The sequence below is a fragment of the Hyla sarda genome, chromosome 8, assembly GCF_029499605.1.
Source record: "Hyla sarda isolate aHylSar1 chromosome 8, aHylSar1.hap1, whole genome shotgun sequence".
NCBI lineage: Eukaryota > Metazoa > Chordata > Amphibia > Anura > Hylidae > Hyla > Hyla sarda.
Genome location: NC_079196.1, coordinates 181,192,128 through 181,204,236, shown reverse-complemented (window position 1 = coordinate 181,204,236; position 12,109 = coordinate 181,192,128).

The following is a 12,109-nucleotide window of genomic DNA, read 5'->3' as shown; positions in this document are numbered from 1 at the left end:
CTTATATGCAGGGGCAGAGAGTTTCCCGCTGGTGAACGGTTGGTCTGGCCGCTCTTTTGAGGTGGGGTCCGGAGTCCGTCAGGGTTGTCCTTTGAGCCCGCTGTTATACGTGTTCGCAATCGATCCCTTCGTCCGGAGGGTAGATTCTGGGCCGTTGGCGGGAGTCGGGATGACTCTGGCGGAGCCGGATGTCGCCCAGAGCGTAGTGGCGTACGCTGATGATGTCACTATTTTCGTCTCCTCACGGGAGGAGGTCGATGTGGTCATGTCAGAGGTGGACCGCTACTCGGAGGCATCGGGGTCCAAGATCAACCGGGATAAGTGTGAAAGTCTCTGGCTGGGAGGGGGAGATCCCACGTTTGATCTCCCTGACACCCTTTAGGGCTCCAAGAGTCAGCAAAAATTCTGGGCATCACATTCGGCCAGGATGATTATCCCACCAAAAACTGGGACGGTAAGCTCCAGGATGCCACTCAGAGGGTGGACCAGTGGAAGGGTTGGTCTATGACCCTCAGGGAAAGGGTACACCTGATCAAATCGTACCTGCTCCCCTTGTTTATCTATCTGGGCAGTGTATGTATCTTACCAGAGGCTTACTACACTAGGGTCTACAGCCTGTTTTTCCAACTGTTATGGGGGAACAGGTTGAACCTAGTCAAGAGGGAGGTTACGTACCGCACGAGGAGACTAGGGGGTTTATCTATGGTAAACCCCGTGGTGTTCTTAACGAACACCTTCTTGAAAGCCAACATTGCAAACCTCTGGAAAGAGAGGGCTCCTCCGTGGGTACTCTCCTGCAAGGAGTGGTTTCGGCCTTTCTTCCAGGAATGGGAGACAGGAGGGCAAGTGAAGGACCTCCGTACGCCCCATGGATATCTTCCGGCTTACGCTACCCCGACTCTGAAGGCGATACGTCGGTGGGGTCTGGGAGTGTGGGAGATCAGGACCCAGTCAAGGCAGTTCCTTGACAAACGGGTTCTGTTGACCCACTTCCAGAAGCCTCTGGCGCTCAGGGACTGCCCAGGTCGGGATCTGAGAGAGGGGTTGTATCTTTTAAACATGAAAAGGATCCCCCAGAAGTTTTGGGACTTGGCCTGGCGCTGCTTTTAGGGGAAGCTATGTGTAAAGGACAACCTGAAGTACAGGAACTCTGATGACCGGGGATGTCCCCGAGAAGAGTGCGGGGACACGCTGGAAAGCATGGACCACTTCCTGCTTCATTGTCCCTTTAACATAGGGGTCTACAACAGGGTGGGCCCTTCCATCGGCTGGAGTCAACTTGCCGGCCTTGCCTATCCGGAGTGGGCTTATGGGGCATTCAGGAACCTGGGTGGCCGAGATCGGGGCACTTTATTTTTAGTCAGTTTAGTGGTTAGGTACTACACGTGGAACGCACGGTGCTTAGTGTCGACCCAACAGAAAATCCTCTCTGAGGTGGAGGTCTGTAGGAACATCACCGGTGACCTCGGGAAGATCAGGTCTTTGGAGTATGGCAGTCTTGGTACCAGTAGGGCTTCTCTCCTGTGAAGAGGTTTCTCATTTCATGTGCCCTAGGTACTAAACCTTTTGGGTAGAGTACCTTTTATTTTTGGTTAGGGGCAGTGTTATAGGGGTAGAGATAGGGTGAGGGTAGGGTCAGATTTATTGTAGGGATAGAATTAGGGAGAATTGTAGGGGGAGTTAGGGAAAGAGTATAAAATGATTTATGTATCAGGTCTGCCATCCTTCTCCCTGGTGGTGGGCTGATGCATGTGCACATTAGCTTTTTGTTTTGTTTTCAATTTACATGGTATGAAGGGCTTACAGGCAACCAAACTTGGGCCTAAAGGGGGTGGTGGTTCAGAATGTATAAGTTTGTATATAAGTTGGTTGGGAGGAGTGTTAGGTGGGGAGGGTGTATTTGTGGGTGGTGGTTTTGTGGTGTTTTGGGGTCCTGACATGGGTCAGTTAAGGACTGGACTTTGAGAACTGTATGGAGGGTATGGACTCTGACCCATGTACAGGAGGGGTGGTGTGGGTGAGGGGACAGTTTTAGTGTAGGTGTTTTCCGTTGTTTTCTGTAGTATATTTTTGTGTATTTTCAGTAAGTTTTGTATATATTGTGTTTTGTATATATTGGGTTTTGTATTTATATTGTTTTATATTATATAGTGTATAGTGCAGTCGGGCCAGTAGTTAAGTAGTGTCATATGTGTTTATGTGTATATACATGTGTATGTATATGTATATGTATGTATATGTATGTGTATGTGTATGCTTGCGTATATGCATGTATACATGTTTGTGTATAAAATGTTATATTTTATTTTTTCCTCCTTGGGGGGGCTGCTCCCCTCCGGTGTCTCTGCTCTCCTCGCCTCCGGCTTCGCGGTCTCGCTTTTCGGCGGTGTTGTCCTTTTCTTCGGTTGTGGCTTGCTCTTTTTGGGTCCGGCTCTCGCCGGTTTCTGGGCCGCGCGCGGATCCTCTCTGGCCGTCCTCGGCTCCTTGCCGTGCTGGGCGTGCTTCGCGGGCCTTGCGGCCGTGCGGGGGCGGTGCGTGGGGCTGGGCTCTTTGGGCCCTCTCTCCGGCCGCGTCTACGCGCTGCTTTTCCCTGCCCTTCTTTCACCGGTGGATCTCTGGCTGGGAGGCAGAGTGTTATTTATTAGCAAGTTGTGCTGAAATTCCCCCCCGCGGGCCCCCCCCCCCCCCCCCTGGGTAAGGGTCATTTTTGAGTTACAGCCAAGTTGTGCTACCTTTATGTTCCTTTTCTTTTGTTTTATAGCCAAGTCGTGCTTATTTTATGTTTTATATATTTTTATAAGCCAAGTTGGGCTATTTTTATGTTCTTTTTGGAATGCGTGTTTGAGTGTGATATTTGTTTTTTGGTATGTGAAAAAAGTAAAAGTATATTTTAGTAAATTTGGGCTGGCCGGTTAGGCAGATTTTGTTTTTGTAATTTTATTTATGTTATGTTTGTTATAGCTGGTTAAGCTTGTTTTTGTTTTATGTTTTGTATCAGATTTGTTTTTCATTTTTATAATAAAAAAAGAGTTACAACTTCCAGCAGTTCTTTCTTACTTTTATATGTAAGGATTTGCTTTATCTATATTATTATCTACTTATTTTTCTTTAATCCTCACTTTTTCCTATTTTTAGATTACATTTTGGGGGCTTCAGAATCAATTATCAGGTTTCTTTTGAGGTATGATCTCAACATACTTGTACAATGGATGTCCTGTAACCAATTGATATTGTAACTTGAGGAACCACTGTAATCTTCTGGGGTCTTCATAAACCTCCTTTGTACATATGATGATACACTTCCACAAATAATTTAATTATTTTTAAAAGAATAGCTCCAGAAGTTGTACTGCACCTTTACAGACATTATCATAGTTAAAACGCTACCAAAGATGACATTTCTCTTTTTCCCACTATGATCATGTTAATATTTATGACTGCAAACATTGTCTTGCAGTTATACAATATCTGCATGTCTTCAGGAATAAAAGAGCTATTATAGCAAGTAAAGCAGTTGTTATAAGAAGAAGTGTTTAGTTGATCTTATTTTTTAGCCTCACACTGTTCCTTTCTTTACAAAAATCTCCCAAGAGAACTCATTATAGAAAGGTTCACAGATTTTTGCACCAAACAGAGAAAGATCCTGTACCATTGAAATCATGATATCTAAGAAGAAAGGGTTCTGCAAGAATATGAAAGAACACCAATGATCAAGCCATTGCTGATATTTGGACAAAGGCGAGAACACAAGCTTCCTTTTAGTAGACATGGCTGATTCTTTAGTTTCATATTCCAGCTTTTTGGATATAATTAGTTGTAGCTGTAAAATATTCTTCTGAATCCTAGAATCTTGTTGCTTTTGAAAAGATAGCAATTTTTTTTTTATCCACAGAAACTTAAGACATTTCCAAGAAAAATCATTAAATTGATCTAAGTCTAGAGAGAGCTGAGCAGATGCCTATTAACCTCTTAAGGACCCATGACGTACGCGTACGTCATGAGTCCGCTCCCGATCTATCACGCGGGGCCATGGCATAGCGGGTCGGGCCCGGCCAATAGTGCAATTAACCCTTTAGATGCGGCATTCAAAGTTGAACGCTGCGTCTAAAGTTAAAGTATAAGCATGCCGGTTAGCTCAGGGAGTTGTTCGGGATAGCCGCAGCGAAATCGCGGCATCCCTAACAGCTTACAAGACAGCTGGAGGATCCCTACTTGCCTCCTCACTGTCCGATCGGCGAATGGCGTCTCAGTGCCTGAGATCCAGGCATGAGCAGCCAAGCGGCAGAATCATCGATCAGTGGTTTCTTATGAGAAACCACTGATCAATGTAAAAGATCAGTGTGTGCAGTGTTATAGGTCCCTATGGGAGCTATATCACTGCAAAAAAAGTGCAAAAAAAGTGAATAAAGATCATTTAACCCCTCCCCTATTAAAAGTTTGAATCACCCCCCCCCCTTTTCCCATAAAAAAAAACAGTGTAAATAAATATATATGGTATCACCGCGTGTGGAAATGTCCGAATTATAAAAATATATCGTTAATTAAACCGCACGGTCAATGGCGTACGCGCAAAGAAATTCCAAAGTCCAAAATAGTGCGTTTTTGGTAACTTTTTATATCATGAAAATATCGATCAATAAGTCCTATCAATGCAAAAATGGTACCGCTAAAAACTTCAAATCACGGCACAAAAAATGAGCCCCATACCGCCCCATACGCGGAAAAATATTAAAGTTATAGGGGTCAGAAGATGACAATTTTAAACGTATTAATTTTCCTGCATGTAGTTATGATTTTTTCCAGAAGTACGACAAAATCAAACCTATATAAGTAGGGTATCATTTACCTACAGAATAAAGATAAGGTGTCATTTTTACCGAATAATGTTACACGTAGAAACGGAAGCCCCCAAAAATTACAAAACAGCGTTTTAGTTTTTTTTCAATTTTGTCTCACAATGATTTTTTTTTTCCATTTCGCCCTAGATTTTTGTGTAAAATAACTGATGTCATTACAAATTAGAATTGGTGGCGCAAAAAATAAGCCATCATATTTATTTTTAGGTGCAAAAGTGAAAGAGAAAGGAAGGAATTTCCAGCGGGGGATGAATGCAACAGGTTCTTTATTATGGATCACATGGAATGCACAGGTAACACCAACGCGTTTCTGGTCAAGCTGAACCCTTAACCCCTTAAGGACCAGGCCATTTTACACCTTAGGACCAGAGCGTTTTTTGCAATTCTGACACTGTCACTTTAAACATTAATAACTCTGAAATGCTTTTAGTTATCATTCTGATTCCGAGATTGTTTTTCGTGACATATTCTACTTTAACATAGTGGTAAAATTTTGTGGCAACTTGCATCCTTTCATGGTGAAAAATCCCCAAATTTGATGAAAAAAATGAAAATGTAGCATTTTTCTAACTTTGAAGCTCTCTGCTTGTAAGGAAAATGGATATTCAAAATAATTTTTTTGGGATCACATATACAATATGTCTACTTTATGTTTGCATCATAAAATTTATGAGTTTTTACTTTTGGGAGACACCAGAGAGCTTCAAAGTTCAGCAGCAATTTTCAAATTTTTCACAAAATTTTCAAACTCACTTTTTTTCAGTGACCAGTTCAGTTTTGAAGTGGATTTGAAGGGTCTTCATATTAGAAATACCCCATAAATGACCCCATTATAAAAACTAAACCCTCCCCCCAAAGTATTCAAAATGACATTCAGTAAATGTTTTAACCCTTTAGGTGTTTCACAGGAATAGCAGCAAAATGAAGATGAAAATTCCAAATCTTCATTTTTTACACTCGCATTTTCTTGTAGACCCAATTTTTGAATTTTTGCAAGGGGTAAAAGGAGAAAATTTTTACTGGTATTTGTAGCTCAATTTCGCTTGAGTAAGCACATACCTCATATGTCTATGTAAAGTGTTCAGCGGGCGCAGTAGAGGGCTCAGAAGGGAAGGAGCGACAAGGGGATTTTGGAGAGAACATTTTTCTGAAATGGTTTTTGGGGGGCATGTCACCTTTAGGAAGCCCCTATGGTGCCAGAACAGCAAAACCCCCCCACATGGCATACCATTTTGGAAACTAGACCCCTCGGGGAATGTAACAAGGAATTAAGTGAGCCTTAATACCCCACAGGTGTTTCATGACTTTTGCAAATGGAAAAAAAAATGTAAATAAAATGCTTGTTCTCCCAAATATTTTACATTTTTACAAAGGGTTAAAGCAGAAAATACCCCCAAAATGTGAAGCCCAATTTCTCCCAATTCATAAAATACCCCATATGGGGGTGAAAAGTGCTCTGTTGGCGCACTACAGGTCTCAGAAGAGGAGAAGTCACATTTGGCTTTTTGGAAGCAAATTTTGCTCTGGGGGCAGGCCGCATTTAGGAAGCCCCTATGGTGCAAGGACAGCAAAAACAAACCACATGGCATTATATTTTGGAAACTAGACCCCTTGGGGAATGTAACAAAGGGTAAAGTGAACCTTAATACCCCACAGGGGTTTCACAACTTTTGCATATGTAAAAAAAAAATAATAATTACCGAAAATGCTTGGTTTCCCAAAAATATTACATTTTTACAAAGGGTTAAAGCAGAAAATACCCCCCAAAATTTGAAGCCAAATTTCTCCGGATTCAGAAAACACCCCATATGGGGGTGAAAAGTGCTCTACAGGTCTCAGAAGAGGAATAGTCACATCTGGCTTTTTGGAAGCAAATTTTGCTCTGGGGGTATGCCGCATTTAAGAACGTAACAAGGTGTAAAGTGAACCTTAATACCCCACAGGGGTTTCACGACTTTTGCATATGTAAAAAAAAAAAAAATAATTCTGAAAATGCTTGGTTTCCCAAAAATTTAACATTTTTACAAAGGGTTAAAGCAGAAAATACCCCCCAAATTTTGCTCTGGGGGCATGCCTTTTATGCCTGCATTTAGGAAGCCCCTATGGTGCCAGGACCGCAACCAAAAAAAAACCCACATGGCATTATATTTTGGAAACTAGACCCCTTGGGGAACGTAACAAGATGTAAAGTGAACCTTAATACCCCACAGGGATTTCATGACTTTTGCATATGTAAAAAAATATATATTTTTTTTCACAAAAATGTGGGTTTAATTTCAATTTTTGCAAGGGTTAATAGTAGAAAAGACCCCCCAAAATTTGTAACCCCAACTCCTCTGAGTATGGAGGTACCCCATAAGTGGACGTCAAGTGCACTGCAGGAGCGCCACAATGCTCAGAAGAGAAGGAGTCACATTTGTAAACTTTGCTGAAATGGGGGGGACATGTCGCATTTAGGAAGCCCCTATGGTGCCAGGACAGCAAAATACCCCCCACATAGCATACCATTTTGGAAACTAGACCCCTTGAGGAATGTAACAAGGGGTAAAGTAAGCCTTAATTCCCCACAGGGGTTTCACAACTTTTGCATATGTAAAAAAAAAAAAAATGTTTTCACTAAAATGTGTGTTTCCCCACAAATTTAACAGAAAAGACCCCCACAATTTGTAAATACATTTCTTTGGAGTAAGGACATACCTTATTATTTGATGATTTAGGCTTGGCGGGTGCACAGCAGGTCTTGCTTGAGTGGGAGCGCAGTCAGCTTGATATGGAGCCAGGATGTGGGACCCCCCCTCAAGGAGCGTTAAGGGGGGGGGGCACTGAGCCCTAATATAGGGGAACACTATGGGGGACAATGGGCCGTAACTGGGGTAGACAGGTGGGGTACATCATCCCAGAATGATGACCCAGAGCATAGCCAAAACTAAAAAAAATATGCCCGCACCAAACCCTATGCTCTGAATCATCATTCTGGGAATGTGATGTGTGTGGCCATCCCTAACCTGTTGCCTCACATGCGCACCCGCTCAGGTGGAGAGAGAGCGCTGCGCATTTAAGGCAACATAAAAAAGTCCCCGATGATAGTGACTCAGTGACCTATGACCCACTTCTGAAAAAACACCCCCAGATGTCTTATCAGGTTTTTTGTTTTTTTTAAGGATTTTTTGGGCAATTTAGTGATTTATGGGGGTTATATTTTGGAATGTACTCTGGACTTGGTACATTGGTCAAATTATGGAAAATTCAAATAAAAAGGGAAAATTTAGGGCTCCATGGAAGCGTGATACTCCCTGAAGCAGCCTATGCAGAGGCCCGGATTATCTGGACAAGTGTCACACTGATACCTGGTGTCCCCCTCCTGTAACACACTCTGCATCTTTTCTGGGATCGTCCCTTCTTTCCAGTGGGGGGGGGGGATCTCACCTGGAAAGTGTTGGCCTGGGACGATCCTGGCGCCTATAACTCCAGACCCTTGGGAAGTCCAGCCTGATCTTTCCCGGTCAGCAAAGATCAGGAACCTTAGGACTTCTTCTTGGTACTGGAGGTATGTCCCTGTGTTGCCAGTGTACTGGGATAGTACAAAAGCGTTGTAAATGGCAACCTGTGCAAAGTAGACCGCAACTTTTTTGTACCATGCCTGTGTTTTCCGCATGCCGTTATATGGCTTGAGGACTTGATCTGAGAGATCAACTCCCCCCATATATCAATTGTAGTCTAGAATACAATCGGGCTTGAGGACCAGTCCCACGGTACCTCGCACATTCATTGGGCCTGGCCAAAAGCGAATCTGAGTGGTCTGCAATGAACTGCTGGGCATACAAGTTCGTTTGCTCCACCATGTGATTGACCAGGCTGTCACTGATAGAAAAACTTTAAAAAGTCTAGATCAGTGAAGCCAGCCGTGTCAATCCGGATTCCTGAGTCACCTGTGTGCGGGGGGGGGGGGGGGGGGGGTCGGGGAAGTACTGTGTGGTGCTTGGTGTAAAAAGTGTAGAACAGTAATAGAAAAGAAAAAAAAAAAAGCAGCGGCCGAAAAAAAAAAAGGGGTGGCAAACGCAGCTCACTGAAGCCCTAATAGGACCCGGGGTCAGGGATCAGACCCAAAGAGGACCCTGTGGGACCTATTAGGGCGTATGGGTGGGTACTTTTTTTAAGCTTTTTTTTTTACTTTTATTTCACTATACAACTTATTTAACTCCTACCTGTCCCGGCAATGATCTTAGCCTATTGTAAGGCTCCTGAGGGGGCTCCGGAGCTCTGAGGGGCGATCCACGGCTTCTTCTCCCTGCTGCACCTACCGACTGAACAAAAACAGCGGGTCCAGCAGCGGGAAGGAGCCGTTAACCCCTCCTCTGCCGCTCTGCTCCCCAGCAACGGCAGGTGATTGGCGGTGAATTGTACATCGCGTTTATTCTCACAAGTGACCCGAATGACCCGAATCGCCGAAGATCGCTTGTATGATTTTGCAAGCGATCTCTGGCGTTCGCGGACATGCGGGGGTCCCGGGACCCCTCTCGGCATTTGCACGGCATGCCTGCTGAACGATTTCAGCAGGCATGCCGTTCCAATCTCTGCACGGCGCGCGGCAGGGACCGGAAAATGCCATGACGTCCCAGGACGTCATTGGTCCTTAAGGGGTTAATCATGGCATATCAGCTATACAATAAGAACAAGCTTAAATAGTACAAAAATATGGTCACGTGTATGTGACATCACAAAGTTAAAAGCTCATACAAAAACATGGAAAAAATACACACTTAGAGACATGGAAAACATGGAAATGGATAAGTCTAATTCAAAACCATCCAAAACCATCTCGAATGTATTCGAAAAGCCCCCAGGCATATATAATACCTGTAAGCATTCGAAAACATACAATATCAATTGCAATAAAAATAATCACAAAGAAGTAAAGTAGTTTGGACAAGGGGCTATTGAACAGAGAGCCACACATAGAAAATTAATATGTCAAAATTAAATCATGTCTTAAGTTCATTCCTACAGGTTCTCTTGTATTTAACAAAAAAATCCAGTAAGACTCTCTGTTCAACAATTTACGTCTCAAGTCTCCACCTCTAATATTGCTTCTAACTTTTATTTGTACGTTTATTTGTAAAGTCGACACATCTCCATTATGCTTATCCCTGAAATGCTTCGACAGGGCTAAAATATTGTATTGATCATTTTTAGCATCGGAGATGTGTCGACTAATCCTTGTTTTTGACAAATTTGAGATGCAGCCGACATATTGGCATCAACAAGAGCTGCATGAGGCTAAATATACTACCGAAGTAGTATTGCAATTGCTGTAAGATTTGTTAAGGTACTGTTTACCTGTGGTGTATGAGACAAAGGAGTTGGATACTTGTATATGTGCACATGTGATGCTATGGTTATGTCCACATCTCCATGTGCCTGGGTGATGTAACCATGTATGTGTATTGGATGTACTAGATTCTATCATGAATAGACTGGGCGATAATTTAGTACTGAGTGAGGGACCTCATCTAGAAACAGGTTTAATATAGGTTTTATCAAAATCCTGCAATGCACTGTCATTTTCAAGGATAGGAAGATATTTTTGCATAATTTTACCAATAGTATGGAATTGACGACTATAACAGGTAACAAAAACAGGTAGTTTCTTTTTCTTATGCAAAGCCTGTGTAGAAGGTAAGTCCATCCTATTTCTAGAGCTATTGTATGTGGAGGATATCAAGGTGGCTCGATCCAAATTTTTTGCTTTAACATATGCATTATTTAAAGTGACCTCATCATACCCTCTAGCTTTTAATCTATCATACAAGGCTAAGGATTCATGCTCGAAAACATCATCCTGCAGGCAGTTCCCTCTAAGTCTCACCCATTCCCCATAGGGGATGTTTCGGACCACATGTCGGGGATGACAGGAGCTCGCCTGCAGGACAGTATTTCCAGCCGTTTCTTTTACCAGTTATAGTCGTCAATTCCATACTATTGGTAACATTATGCAAAAATATCTTCCTATCCTTGAAAATGACAGTGCAATGCAGGATTTTGATAAAACCTATATTAAAACAGTTTCTAGACGAGGTCCCTCACTCAGTACTAAATTATCGCCCAGTCTGTTCATGATAGAATCTAGTACATCCAATACACATACATGGTTACATCACCCAGGCACATGGAGATGTGGACATAACCATTGCATCACATGTGCACATATACAAGTATCCAACTCCTTTGTCTCATACACCACAGGTAAACAGTACCTTAACAAATCTTACAGCCATTGCAATACTACTTCGGTAATATATTTAGCCTCATGCAGCTCTTGTTGATGCCAATATGTAGGCTGCACCTCAAATTCGTCAAAAACAAGAATTAGACGACACAGCTCCGATGCTAAAAATGATCAATACAATATTTCAGCCCTGTCGAAGCATTTCAGGGATAAGCATAATGGAGATGTGTCGACTTTATAAATAAACGTAATTGAAAAAGTTAGAAGTAATATTAGAGGTGGAGACTTGAGACGTAAATTGTTGAACAGAGAGTCTTACTGGATTTTTTTGTTAAATACAAGAGAACCTGTAGGAATGAACTTAAGACATGATTTAATTTTGACATATTAATTTTCTATGTGTGGCTCTCTGTTCAATAGCCCCTTGTCCAAACTACTTTACTTCTTTGTGGTTATTTTTATTGCCAAAGATATTGTATGTTTTCGAATGCTTACAGGTATTATATATGTCCGGGGGCTTTTTGAATACATTCGAGATGGTTTTGGATGGTTTTGAATTAGACTTATCCATTTCCATGTTTTCCATGTCTCTAAGTGTGTATTTTTTCCATGTTTTTGTATGAGCTTTTAACTTTGTGATGTCACATACACGTGACCATATTTTTGTACTATTTAAGCTTGTTCTTATTGTATAGCTGATATGCCATGATTAAGGGTCCAGCTTGACCCGAAACGCGTTTGTGTTACCTGTGCATTCCATGTGATCCGTAATAAAGAACCTGTTGCATTCATCCCGCGCTGGAAATTCCTTCCTTTCTCTGTACTGCTGTGAATCGGGAACACTGCCGGCTAATCCAGGCGCAGGTGTAAGCATTCAGCTGAGGAGAGCCGTCAGTTTTGCTTTGCTTCAAAACTGAAAGAGTTATGATTTTTTTAAATGTAAGGAGGAAAAAACGAATATGCAAAAATGGAAAAACCCTGAGTCCTTAAGGGGTTAATTTGCGTCATGGTAGAGATATATTTTAGA